Source organism: Neovison vison, chromosome 10 (genome assembly GCF_020171115.1).
Source record: "Neovison vison isolate M4711 chromosome 10, ASM_NN_V1, whole genome shotgun sequence".
NCBI lineage: Eukaryota > Metazoa > Chordata > Mammalia > Carnivora > Mustelidae > Neogale > Neogale vison.
In genome coordinates this window covers 71713289-71726872 of record NC_058100.1, presented here as the reverse complement: position 1 = coordinate 71726872, position 13584 = coordinate 71713289, and the positions used below count along the sequence as shown (strand labels likewise).

Sequence of the window (13584 nt, the reverse complement as noted above, 5' to 3'; positions counted from 1 at the left end):
AGATCATGACCTGAGCCGAAGGCAGCGGCTTAATCCACTGAGCCACCCAGGCGCCCCAAGATTTTATTTATTTGACGGAGATCACAAGTAGGCAGAGAGGCAGGCAGGAGAGAGGGGGAAGCAGGCTACCCACTGAGCAGAGAGCCCCCTGCAGGGCTCGACCCCAGGGCCCTGAAATCCTGACCCAAGCCAAATGCAGAGGCTTAACCCACTGAGCTACCCGCGTGCCCCTGTTTCCAGGGTTTGGATTGAGGAAATGACTCTTGGAGTGTTCTTGAGACCTTTTCAGCAGGTCCAAAAGAACTACCTCTTTTCAACTAAATATATGTAACCAGATTTTCTTAATAGGCTTTAAACCAAAACAATATACTACAGCTGATTGACTATAGAAGAAAATATGACTAGCTTTTTTTTTTTTTTTTTAGTATTTTATTTATTTGACTGGGACAGCCTCTCTCAGAGGAACACAAGCAGGGGGAGTGGGAAGGCACACACCCAACGACTTACTTCAATTAGCCAGACATTAAAGAGACTTGTAAAATATATGCAACATAAAACAATGCCATTCTTTTACTTTTTGATTATTATTAAATGAATTTTTTGAAACTTTTTTTTTTTTTAAGTTTTAATTTATTTGAGTAATCTCTACACCCAAAGTAGGGCTCAAACTCTGGACCCCAAGATCGAGAGTAGCATGCTCTTCCAAATGAGCCAGCCAGGTGCACATAAAATATTTTAAATTTCTGTTGCCACCAGAGTGAATAGATACAAGCTAAATAGACTAAAGCTCTTTGAGGGCCTCAGTTTCTAAGAGTTTTCAGAGGTCCATGGGACACTTGGGTGGCTCAGTAGGTGAAGCATCTGCCTTCAGCTCAGGTCATGCTCCCAGGGTCCTGGGATCGAGTCCCACATCAGGCTTTTTGATCAGCTGGGAACCTGCCTTTCTCTCTTTCTCTCTCTCTCTCTCTGACAAATAAATGAATAAAAGCTTTTTAAAAAAATAGGGGCGTCCTAAGACCAAAAGTTTGAGAGTTGTAGTCATAAGAGAAACAGTTCTGCAAAGGCCTGACTCAGGAGAACTAAATCTAGGATCTGTGCATGTGTAAGACGTACACTGGTTGCAAAGGACATTTAAACCAGTAGTAAGAGGGTTTGGTAAGAACTTCAACTATCTGTGCTTCTGTGAAGTGAAATGAAAATTTAAATGTGTTTCCTAAAGGGAAAACAATAAACTTCCCTTATAGTATCAACTAAAATGTGAGAAAGTGGGCCTTGTTGGTCTTATTTTGTCATTTTATTAGGTTTTTTTTTTAAGATTTAAATTAAGATTTAAGATTTTATTTATTCATTTGACAGAGAGAGAGATATCACAAGTAGGCAGAGAAGCAAGCAGAGAGGGGGAGGCAGGCTCGATGAGCAGAGACCCCCCAACGCGGGGCTCAATTCCAGGACCCTGGGATAATGACCTGAGCTGAAGGTAGAGGCTTTAACCCACTGAGCCACCCAGGTGCCCCTGACTTGGTATTTTATTTTTATTTTTTATTTTTTAAAGATTTTATTTATTTATTTGTCAGAGAGAGAGAGGGAGAGAGAGCGAGCACAGGCAGACAGAATGGCAGGCAGAGACAGAGGGAGAAGCACGTTCCCTGCCCAGCAAGGAGCCCGATGTGGGACTTGATCCCAGGATGCCGGGATCATGACCTGACCCAAAGGCAGCTGCTTAACCAACTGAGTGAGCCACCCAGGCGTCCCTGACTTGGTATTTTAAAGAACTATTAGACTTATAGAAAAATTGTGTAGAGTTCCCATGTATTCCTTCACCTAGTTTTCTCTTTTATTAATACCTTACATTATTATGACATCTTTGCTATAATTAATGAATGGACATTGTTATTAACTAAAGTCCATGCATTTTATTTATATTTCCTTAGTTTTATAGCTAATACCCTTCTTTTGTTTCAGGATCTCATCCAGGGTACCACATGCTTGGCTGTCATGTCTCTTTAGGCTCCCCCCCCAAAGATTTTATTTATTTATTTGGCAGAGAGAGAGAGGTCAAGTAGGCCGAGAGGTAGGGAGAGAGGGTGGAGGAAGCAGGCTCCCTGCTGAGAGAGAGCCTGATGGCGGGCTCGATCCCAGGACCGTGAGATCATGACCAGAGCCGAAGGCAGAGGCTTAACTCACTGAACGACCCAGGCACCCCTCTTTAGGCTTTTTTAAGCTGTTGCAGTTTCTCAGACTATTTCTGATGAACTTGACGATTTTGAGGAGTACTGACTGGGAATTTTGTAGGCTGTCCCACTATTGGAATTTATCTCTTGTTTTTCTCATGGTAAGACTACGTATATTGGCAACTCATTTTTTTAAAAAAAATATTGTTTATTTATTTTTAAGATTTTATTTTTCAGTAATCTCTGCACTCAGTGTGGGGCTCAAACTCACGACCCTGAGATCAAGAGTCGCATGCTCCAATGGCTGAGCCAGACAGGCACCTCTGATTTTTTTTTTTTTTTTTAAAGGGGATACCTATTCTTGCAGTCTTGTCTATGGAAGGACTTAAAACTGAGAATTTTTGTATCATCATAATGAGCATAAACCCTGTGCCACAACATGAGCCTCACCTCCCTTGATAGACTAACCCATATCTCAGTAAGGAGCAGATGTGTTTTTACAAAACTGTTTTCTTCGTTTACGAAGTCTTGTCATCAAGTTTTCTTCATTGGCATTTTTTTACCAGTCAGACCTTTTGATTTTATACCTTTTAGCTTTGTAGAAATGTTAGCACTAACTTTCATGACTGGAATTTTTACTTGTTCAATAGCATTTGTTGAACATCCTCAGTACTGTTCTGTGAAGGTAGTCTTAATTTTAAATTAAATAATTAAATAATTTTAATACTTAGATTTAGCTGATAATCTGTAGAGCCAGAATAACTGTCATTTTTTTTTTAAAGTTTTATTCATTTATTTGAGAGAAAGAGAGAGCGTGCGCACACGCAAGTGAGCACGAGCAAGGGGAGAGGCAGACTCAATGTGGGACTCTATCCCAGGACCCTGGAATCATGACCTGAGCCAAAGGCAGATGCTTAACTGACTGAGTGAGCCACCCGGGCGAGCTCCTCTTTTAGCAGATCCATTAAGTGCCTCTACCCTTGAATTACATACCTAAAACAATCTTAGAAAAAGCTCTTTTTAAGCATGGAAACCTAACAGTATATTCTCGTTTAAGAATCAAGGTTTCAGGGGCACCTGGGTGACTCAGTGGGTTAAAGCCTCTGCCTTCGGCTCAGGTCATGATCCCAGGGTTCTGGGATTGAGCCCCGCGTAGGGCTCTCTGCTCAGTGGGGAGCCTACTCCCTCCTCTCTCTCTCTGCCTGCCTCTCTGCCTACTTGTGATCTCTGTCAAATAAGTAAATAAAATCTTAAAAAAAAAAAAAAAGAAGAAGAAGAAGAAGAAGCAAGATTACATAGGGGTTCCTGGGTGGCTCAGTCAGTTAGATGTCTGCTTACCGTGGGGGTTGTTATCCCAACCAGGACCTGTTATCCCAAGGTCCTGGTATCAAGCCCCACACCCAGCTCCCTGCTCAGCTAGATGTCTGCCTCTCCCTCTGCCCTCTCTGCCCTCTGCTTGTGCATTCTCTCTCTCTCAAATAAATAAGACCTTAAGAAAAAAAAAGCACAATTGTATATATTTCAATAAAGCTGAAAAAAATCCAGCAAAAAATTAGACTAATGGGCCTTGAATATTATATATTAATTTTTTAAAAAAGTATTTATTTATTTAAAGATTTTATTTATTTATTTGACAGACAGAGATCTGAAGTAGGCAGAGAGGCAGGCAGAGAGAGGGAGGAGGAAGCAGGCTCCCCACTGAGCAGAGAACCCGATGCGGGGCTCAATCCCAGGACTCTGGGATCATGACCAGAGCCGAAGGCAGAGGCTTTAACCCACTGAGCCACACTATATATTAATTTTTGAATGCCATTTTATATAATTCTGTGATCAAGATTTGAGAATTGAAGCCATTGTGTTAAACATAACCAATCATAAAACACAGTTGTTTTAGGCTTCCTGGGAACTAAAGCTTTGCAGCATAAACATTTCCTCATGACTAACATGTTTTTTTCTTTTTTTTAAAGATTTTATTTATTTATTTGACAGACAGAGATTACAAATAGGCAGAGATGCAGGCAGAGAGGAGGAAGCAGGCTCACTGCTGAGCAGAGAGCCCGATGCGGGGCTCAATCCCAGGGCACACTGGGATCATGACCTGAGCCGAAGGCAGAGACTTTAACCTACTGAGCCACCCAGGCGCCCCCTAACATTTTTTTTTTTTAAAAGGTTCTTTTTTTTTCTTAAGATTTTATTTATTTATTTGACAGATCACAAGTAGGCAGAGAGGCAGGCAGAGAGAGAGAGAGAGGATGAAGCAGGCTCCCCACTGAGCAGAGAGCCCTATTCAGGGCTCAATCCCAGGACCCTGGGATCATGACCTGAGCGGAAGGCAGAGGCTTTAACCCACTGAGTCACCCAGGCGTCCCGTGACTAACATTTTTGACCATTTACTTTGTAAATACCAGGACCTGTCTAAAGGCTTTTTACGTGTATTTAAGCCTCATAGTTTCCCCTTTATACATGCACCTGAGCTACAGGGAGATTAGTACAAAGCCACACGGTCAGGATTTGAACCCAGGCATTGTGACTCCAGAGTGTATCCTCTTTCACATCTATTTTACTCTACAAGGATAAAGGAAATGATGTAATTGTGTTTAAAAAATGAGCATTGAAGAAGTAACTGGGTGGCGGTGGAAATATAAGGTAGTCTTTTAACCTGGGTTGAAATTTCCCTGATGCCCACTAGAGTTAGGCTGGAAGGATAAAGTCCTTAAAGATAAAGCTTAGATGTCTGATGGTCCTTGAAAGTTGAGACTGCAGTGACTTTTTTTTTTAAGATTTTATTTATTTATTTGACAGATCACAAGTAGGCAGAGAGGCAGGCACAGAGAGAGAGGGAGAAGCAGGCTTCCTGCTGAGCAGAAAGCCGGATTCGGGGCTTTATCCCAAGTCCCTGGGACCATGACCTCAGCCGAAGGTAGAGGCCTTAACCCACTGAGCCACCCAGGAGCCCCTGCAGTGACTTTTTTTTTTAAAGATTTTTTTTATTTATTTGACAGATGGAGGTCACAAGTGGGCAGAGAGGGAAACAAAGAGAGAGGCAAAGCTGGCTCCCCGCCGAGCAGAGAGCTCGATGCAGGGCTCGAGCCCATGACCCTGGGATCATGACCCGAACCGAAGGCAGAGGCTTTAACCCACTGAGCCACCCAGGTGCCCCCCTGCAGTGACTTTTTGCTAGAAGAAATGATATTTCAGTGATCAGAACTTAATGTAAATATAGTACTTTCTATTTTTGTTTTAACAATAAACAGTGCTTTATATTTGTCGTTTTAATTTTCGCCATAGTTCTGAAGGTGGCTCTTGTTTGTACATTTCAAATTGAAAAGTTAAGATCCTTCTAGTGGCGTTTAAAGAACCAAAATGCAAATCCAGGTCTTCTGACTTCTAAATGCATTGCTCTTTGTGTCCTGTACTATAATATCTACAACCTCCTGACATTCTGAGGAGCCACGCATCTTACCCATTATCATGTCTTGGTTAAGTACAAGAAGGGACTGAAAAAAGTAAGTTGGGGTAGTGAGAAAGAACTTGGAGGTACAAAAATTTATGAAAGCCAAACATACTCCCAGGACTTTTTTTCTTTCTTTTTTGAGGTTACATACCCCTTTGAAACCCTGGTGAAAGCTGTGAACTGGCTGGCAAAAATCCACATACACTCAATTCTATACAATGTAAGAACCTCTGATTTAAGGAAGAAAGTGTGATTCTAAAGTCTAAAAAGAAAATTCTCAGTGTTTTTGTTTTTTATTAGTGGCTCACTAAGGATGGGAGGTCTTAAACAGACTTTGAACAAATGGGTGGCTAGCTAAAGCTGCTTAGTGCCAAGCCTATCCAGAAGGAATTAAGAAAAAAGGGAGAAGTTAGTCATATCTAACACCTTTTATTTCTTTTGGGAAGACACCGAAGTCTTGTATTACAGAACTTTCCTGGTAGACTGCCCATCAGTGAGTGGTCAGTGGATTCCACTGAGGGACTCACAAATAGTAACTCTGCTTGTTTTTTAATTTATAAATGGGGATTTATAATGATTATGCTCTTCCCAGTTCTTCCTCCTTGAATTTGTCTTAAGGACATCGTGTTGACATAAAACGTTTAATGTATGAGAAAGTAGTCTTTTAAATTGTACTTCATACATACTTCCATATGTGCTACTCAGATTTTTATTAAGTTTGAAGGGCGCCTGGGGGCCCTTAAGGGGCCAAGGGGGGGGCCCTTGGCTTAACCAGCTGAGCCCCTGGATTTCTGCTGGGGTCAATTCCTTTGGGATTGTGGGATTGAGCCCCATGTTGGGCTTCATGCTGTGTGCTGCATGTGGTGCCTGCTTGGGATTCTCTGTCTCCCTCTCCTCCTCTGCTTCCTCAACAACACCATTCCTCCCACCACTGAGCTCTCAAATAAACAGCTCAAAAAAATCTTTATTCAGGTTGATAAATCTTGGTGGCTTAACTGAAAAATTTTCTGACTTGACTTAAAACACTAACAGATTCTTTGTTCAGTTCCTTAAAATTTTGCACTATCATTTTGTGTTACTGTGTGGATAACCTAGAAACAGACTCTGGATTCAGGCACAAAGTTTAGCTCTGCTGCACTGGATTAAAAATCCTTTGAATGCGTTTATTCTGTCATGACTGGCTTTCATAGAACACATGCAGTTATAAAATACAGTGGTCCTTAGTTAATGTTACTCTTTGTGAACTAACCAGAATGAGCTTTTGACATTGATTTTTTTTTTTAAGATTTTATTTATATATTTGAGAGTGAGAGCGCAAACCGGAGCAGGGGGAGGGGCAGAGGCAGGAGGAAGAAGCAGACTCCCTGCTGTGTAGGGGGCCTGATATGGGACTTGATCCCATCCCAGGACCCTGAGATCATGACCTGAGCTGAAGACAGATGTCCAGCGGACTGAGCCACTCAGGCGCCCTTTGACATTAATTTTTAAAAGTTCGTTTGTCTGCCAGAGTCTGAGAACCAACTTCTGGAAAAGCCTCTTGTAAAGTATGTACTTTCTAATTTTTCTTAGTGTTAGATCTCAAAATGGTGATAGCTTCTCTGTATTTAGAAAGATTAAGACAGTATTCTGGTATGTGGATGCTAGTTGGGGATGATTCGCAGAGTGAATTTTCATGGAGTTTTTGAAAAATTCTTAGCATCCTATGAAAGTTAAGTTAATCTCCCACTGGTCAATTTTATTGCACATTTCTCAGTTAAATGTACTGTAAGTTGTTGCTCAGTTAATGCTGAGACTAAGGAAAATGTTTTGCTTGATGTGTCCCAGGCCTCTGACGATTTTGAAGCTTCAACTTCCTATTTAATTGCCTTGCAAGGAATATATTTTTTTAGTGCTTAGGAAAATAATTGAACGTTTAAATAATAGTTAAATAATAATAATTAATAATAATAATAAATAAGCCTTTCAAAATGAAGGCTTTAAAAAGACTTATTTATTTCAGTGAGAGAGAGAGAGAGAGAGAGAGAGAGAGAGAGAGGGCTGAGGAAGAAGGAGAGAGAAACTCAAGCAAGACTTTGCACTGAGTTTGGAGCCTGACATGGGGCTCAATCCCATGACCCTGAGATCATGACCTGAGCCTAAATCAAGAGTTGTTCCCTTAACTGACTGAGCCACCCAGGCACCTCTAAAAGACATTTGAAGTTTTAAAAGTGAGTGAATCTTAGCAGGAAATTTATATGGGATGCCTTGCAATCTATGAACCCTTAGAACACCTAGTTAGTATGGAAATACTCTTTTTATGCTAGAAAAATATTTGTGAATCATTTTATTGTTCGGGACTAAAAGTTTTGGTTAGATTATATGGTATCCCCTTTAGATACTTAAGTGTCAAACCCAAAATTATCACACTGTTATTTAATGGTTTCTTTCCTTCTTTGCTGGCTTTTTTTCCCCATTTAAAAATTAGAGCTCATTGAGGTGAGACTCAGCCAATGATATTTCAATGTGAGCATTGCAAATAATATGTAATTCTTTTATTGTAGTAAAGCTTTGCAGCTGACAGTGAAAGTCTTGAAACTAAATGGCATCCCATTTTCCCTCATTCTCTGTAACTAGAAGAAGTGATAGTTTTCAGCGATCTGTATTTAATGAAGGAATGATCTTCTGAGTTTTAGTTTTTAGCTTATTATCCCTGCTGTGTGAACTTCCTTAGTGATAGATATGTTCTGTTTTCCTCCTGATGCTTTATTTTTAGGATTCATTTTATTTGAAAAAGCTTCAGTATAGAATAAGTATATATTATATAATACATACATATATATATATATACATACATACGTACATACGTACATACAAAGACATAACTCACTATAGTATTAAAATTTTAATATATAGATAAGATGAAATTAATTTCCTGTCATTGTGTTTGGGATTAGAAGGCCTATTTGGAAAAGAAAAAAGCCAACTTGATTAATCAGGGGATGTCCTACATTACCCATAAGTCTTAGTTTATAAAATTTTTAGGCCATGTGGACAGTATGTTAATCATTTACTTGTATATTCTTACATATTATCTTGGATACGTTTTTGGTGTAACCTTCAACCCAGATCAGTTCATTTCAGAAAGCCTACAGCTTTTATGAGATATTAGAGAGCAAAGCTCTGAACAACATGAAGTCTTCCTCTTAGCCTGTGATAGGATATTGAGCAATGTGATTGTTTTCCACTACATTGTGTTCTATATAATTAAACACGTTGCTTTCTTTATCTTTAGTTATCAAGCCAAACAAAAATAAATGAGTTGCACCTTTCCAACCCAGGTTGTAGTAGGTAATATTTTTCTTTTTCTTTCTTTTTTTTTTTTTAGATTTTATTTATTTATTTCACAGAGAGAGATCACAAGTAGACAGAGAGGCAGGCAGAGAGAGAGAGAGAGAGAGAGAGAGAAGCAGGCTCCCTGCTGAGCAGAGAGCCCGATGTGGGACTCGATCCCAGGACCCTGAGATCATGACCTGAGCCGAAGGCAGCGGCTTAACACACTGAGCCACCCAGGCACCCAGAGTAGGTAATATTTTTAAGTTGATTAACAAAGTATAGTATTTCTTTAAATGACAGCTGACATTGAAACAAGAGCCATAGTCTTTGTGGAAGAGGCAGTGTGACAACATAAAATACTTGAAATCCTTATCTGTGATGACCTTTTTAAACACGTAGTGCTTCCACTTTTGTTTTTTTTTTTTACTTTTTCCTTTCCTTTCTTTCTTTCTTTTTTTTTTTCTTTTTAAAGATTTTATTTATTTATTTGACATAGACACAGCGAGAGAGGGAACACAAGCAGGGGGAGTGGAAGAGGGAGAAACAGGCCTCTGGCAGAACAGGAACACCCCCCCCCCCCCCCCCCCACCACCCCCACCCCCCGCCCTGGACTCCATCCCAGGACCCTGGGATCATGACCCAAGTTGGAGGCAGACGCCTAACAACTGAGCCACCCAGGCCCCCCTCTTTTTGGTATTCTAATAGTAAATAGCTTTGTACCAATTTCTGATCTGCATTTTCCTTATTAAAAGAAATTGTGGTAAGATGTAATCTTTTTAACATAATAGTTTATCAGGCATCGCTGGTGGGCACTTTACTGAAGGCTTCTAATCACTAAAACAAAACCTTCTTTTACTTATTTATTTATTTATTTTTTGTCTAAAGTAAGCTCTGTGCCCATTGTGGGATCTGAATTAAGGACCCAAAGATCAAGAATTGTATTCTCCACGAACTGAGGCAGAATCAGCCAGGTGCACCAGACCCTTGTTTTACTTGTGAAGATTTTATTTATTTATTTATTTATTTGACAGACAGAGATCACAAGTAGGCAGAGAGGCAGGCAGTGAGAGAGAGAGGGGGAAGCAGGCTCCCCGCTGAGCAGAGAGCCCAATGCGGGCCTGGATCCCAGGACCCTGGGATCATGACCTGAGCTGAAGGCAGAGGCTTAACCCACTGAGCCACCCATTCACTCCCCTTGTTTTATACTTTTAAACTAAAACTAACCAATAGTAATAAAAATTCTAATAATATAGATTTGAAATAATAATAATAATCTCTTTTGGGGTGCCTGGGTGGCTTAGTGGGTTAAAGCCTCTGCCTTCAGCTCAGGTCATGATGCCAGAGTCCTGGGATCGAGCCCCACATTGGGCTCGCTGCTCAGCAGGGAGCCTGCTTCCTCCTCTCTCTCTCTCTCTCTCTCTCTCTGACTGCCTCTCTGCCCAATTGTGATCTGTGTGTCAAATAATCTCTTTCCCCCTCCTATTATGAAAGTCTTTAAAATTTACATACATGTAATACTGTTTGCATGATTTTACATGTTTGAGGGTTTTTTACTCATTCAGTCTTGGCTGTCTACATGTATTTAGAACATGTAGATTTTTTTTCTTATTGCAGTTGCAGAGTATTTTATTGCTATTTACAGATGTGTCAACATTTACTTACCTTATTCTTCACTGATAGATACTACGGTTTGTTTGTTTGGTTTTCTTTTTAGGTTTTTTTTTTTTTAAGTACTCTCCACACCCAATGTGGGCTCAAACTGAGATCAAGAGCCTCATGTTCCACCCACTGAGCCAGCCAGATTCCCCATTAGTAAGGTCTTAAGTTAAAACAATTCTGCAGTTAATTTTTTTTTCTCTATTTTGGTGTTGTGAATGTTAACAAATATTTGTAAATTCTAATCTGAGGAATTGCTGGGTCAATAGACCTTTAAAAATTTGATGTTTCTAATTGACCTCCAGAAACAGAATACTAGGGACACCTGGGTGGCTCAGTGGGTTAAAGCCTCTGCCTTTGGCTCAGGTCCTGATCCCAGGATCCTGGGATCCAGCCCGGAATGGGGCGCTCTGCTCAGCAGGGAGCCTGCTTCCCCCACTCTCTGCCTGCCTCTCTGCCTACTTGTGATTTCTGTTTGTCAAATAAATAGGTGAAATCTTTTAAAAAATAAATAAATAAAAATTAAAAACAGAAACAGCGTACTAATCACCAGGATTCACATTTCCTCACATATTGCTAATACTGGTGGTGTGTATATTTTAAATCATTGGTAACCTCGTAGGTAAAAACATGAGAATCTTGTGTATTTTTAAAATTTTTTTTAAAAATATTATTTATTTATTTATTTGACAGAGAGAGAGAGAGATCACAAATAGGCAGAGAGGCAGGCAGAAAGAGAGAGGAGGAAGCAGGCTCCCTGCTGAGCAGGGAGCCCAATGCGGGACTCGATCCCAGGACCCTGAGATCATGACCTGAGCCGAAGGCAGCGGCTTAACCCACTGAGCCACCCAGGCGCCCGTATTTTTAAAATTTTGAGTAAAGTTGGACAACAGTCTTTTTAAAGCTAGCCATTTTTTCTTGGTAATTACTAACACAATTTGTCCATTTTTCTGTTTCCTTATTTATTGGTATGAGTTCTTCATAAATCTAGAATTTTAAAATGCTGTATAATATTCAGTGTTGTTATATATCAGTCATCTTTCTAACATTATACTGTAGTTAATTTCATGTATGTTGATTCCGGGTGAATTATTTAATTAGAACAAACTTCTGGGTATGAAATAGGGTAAAAAGACTGTGAACTTCCTTGTATTGTTTTCTTAATCCAAAGTAATTTAATATGTAAGAAATGTTATTTAATGTATGTAACATATTTCAGATTGTATTTGAAATGGCTAACGAAGTAAAAGAAAATCATCTGTAATCCTACCACCAAAGACAACCACTACTAATTGTTTTTGCTGTATATCTTTCCAATGTTATACTTTTATATTGCATAGTCTGTACTTCTTTTCCTCCTTAACAAATATAAGGAACATCTTTCAGTGTCAATAAATAGAGCTCTACCACTGCATAATTTTTTGTCTTTTTGCTTTTTTAAATGTGTTAAAATATTATAATATGCATAATAAAGAATTTACCATTGTAATAATTTTAAGGGTACAGTTCATTAACGCCAGGCACCTGAGTGGCTCAGTTGTTAAGAGTCTGCCTTTAGCTCAGATCATGATCCAGGGGTCCTGGGATTGAGCCCTGCATCCAGCTCCTTGCTTTGTGGGAAGCCTGCTTCTCCCTCTCCCACTCCCCCGCTTGTGGGCGCTCTCCCCGCCCTCCCCCCCACTGTCTCTCTCTCTGTCAAATAAATAAATAAAATCTTTTAAAAAAATAACTATTTACACTAATATATCTTCAGAACTTGTTCATTATTCCAAACTGAACTCTGTACTCATTAATGCCACATAATTTTTTTCTTTTCTTTTTTAAAGATTTTGTTTATTGGGGCGCCTGGGTGGCTCAGTGGGTTAAAGCCTCTGCCTTTGGCTCAGGTCATGATCCCAGGGTCCTGGGATTGAGCCCCACATTGGGCTCTCTGCTCAGCAGGGAGCCTGCTTCCTCCTCTCCCTCTGCCTGCTTCTCTGCCTACTTGTGATCTCTGTCTGTCAAATAAATAAATAAAATCTTAAAAAAAAAAAAAAGATTTTGTTTATTTGACAGAGATCACAAGTAGACAGAGAGAGGCAGGCAGAGGGTGAGGGGGGAGGCAGGCTCCCTGCCAAGCGGAGAGCCCAATGTGGGACTTGGTGCCAGGACCCTGAGATCATGACCTGAGCTGAAAGCAGAGACACAACCCACTGAGCCACCCAGGTGCCCCATAATTTTTCTTTTTAAAGATTTATTTATATACTTATTAGAGAGAGAGTGTGTGCGCATGTCGGAACACAAAGGGGGAGCAGCAGGCAAAGGGAGAGGGAGCAAGGAGCCAGATGTGGGACCACTGAGATTGTGACCTGAGCCGAAGGCAGCTGCTTAACCAACTGCGCCACCCAAGCGCCCCCATTAATACAGCATAATTTTTATTCCTTTAAATATTCTCCTACTGTGGACATTTAAGTTGTTTGCAGTTTTCTCTACTTAGAGGTAGCATAATACTTTTCCTTGTCTGATTATTTCCTCATGATAGCAGTTCTTCTAAGAATCTGTGGCAGTAGATATGTTAAGGACGATTTTTTTAGTATATGTGCTGCTGAAGCGAGCACTAAGGACGATTTTTAAAAATTAGTCTTGAATGGCAGTCTTCAACACCACCCCCAAACTTAACTTTAATTTTATAATAAAAGTTAAGGTAGCTAGGAAGTTACATATAAAAATTTAGTTTATGGATGTTTTGACGTTAATACAGCTATTTTGTAAAAAGATAGCTTTTATGGAATAGAGGAATTTTGATTTTTTTCAAAGTCAGTGATTTTTGCAGGGGGCTCCTGTCTGTCTCAGTCCAAAAAGCCCATGTGATTCTTGATCTTGGGGTGGTGAGTTGGAGCCCTATGTTGGGTGTAGAGATTACTAAAAATAAATGAACTTTATTTTATTTATTTAATTTTAAAAAATAACTTGTTTTTGTCTTTTTTTTTTTTCCTTTAATTTAATTTATTT

The 13584-nt window shown here is 39.9% G+C and overlaps 1 protein-coding gene across 1 annotated transcript in view; it reads left to right on the top strand.

Annotated features, from left to right (window-relative positions):
* Positions 1-13584, top strand: part of KDM5B (lysine demethylase 5B) — a 95571-nt gene that overhangs the window by 17910 nt on the left and 64077 nt on the right. The window lies entirely within an intron of this gene.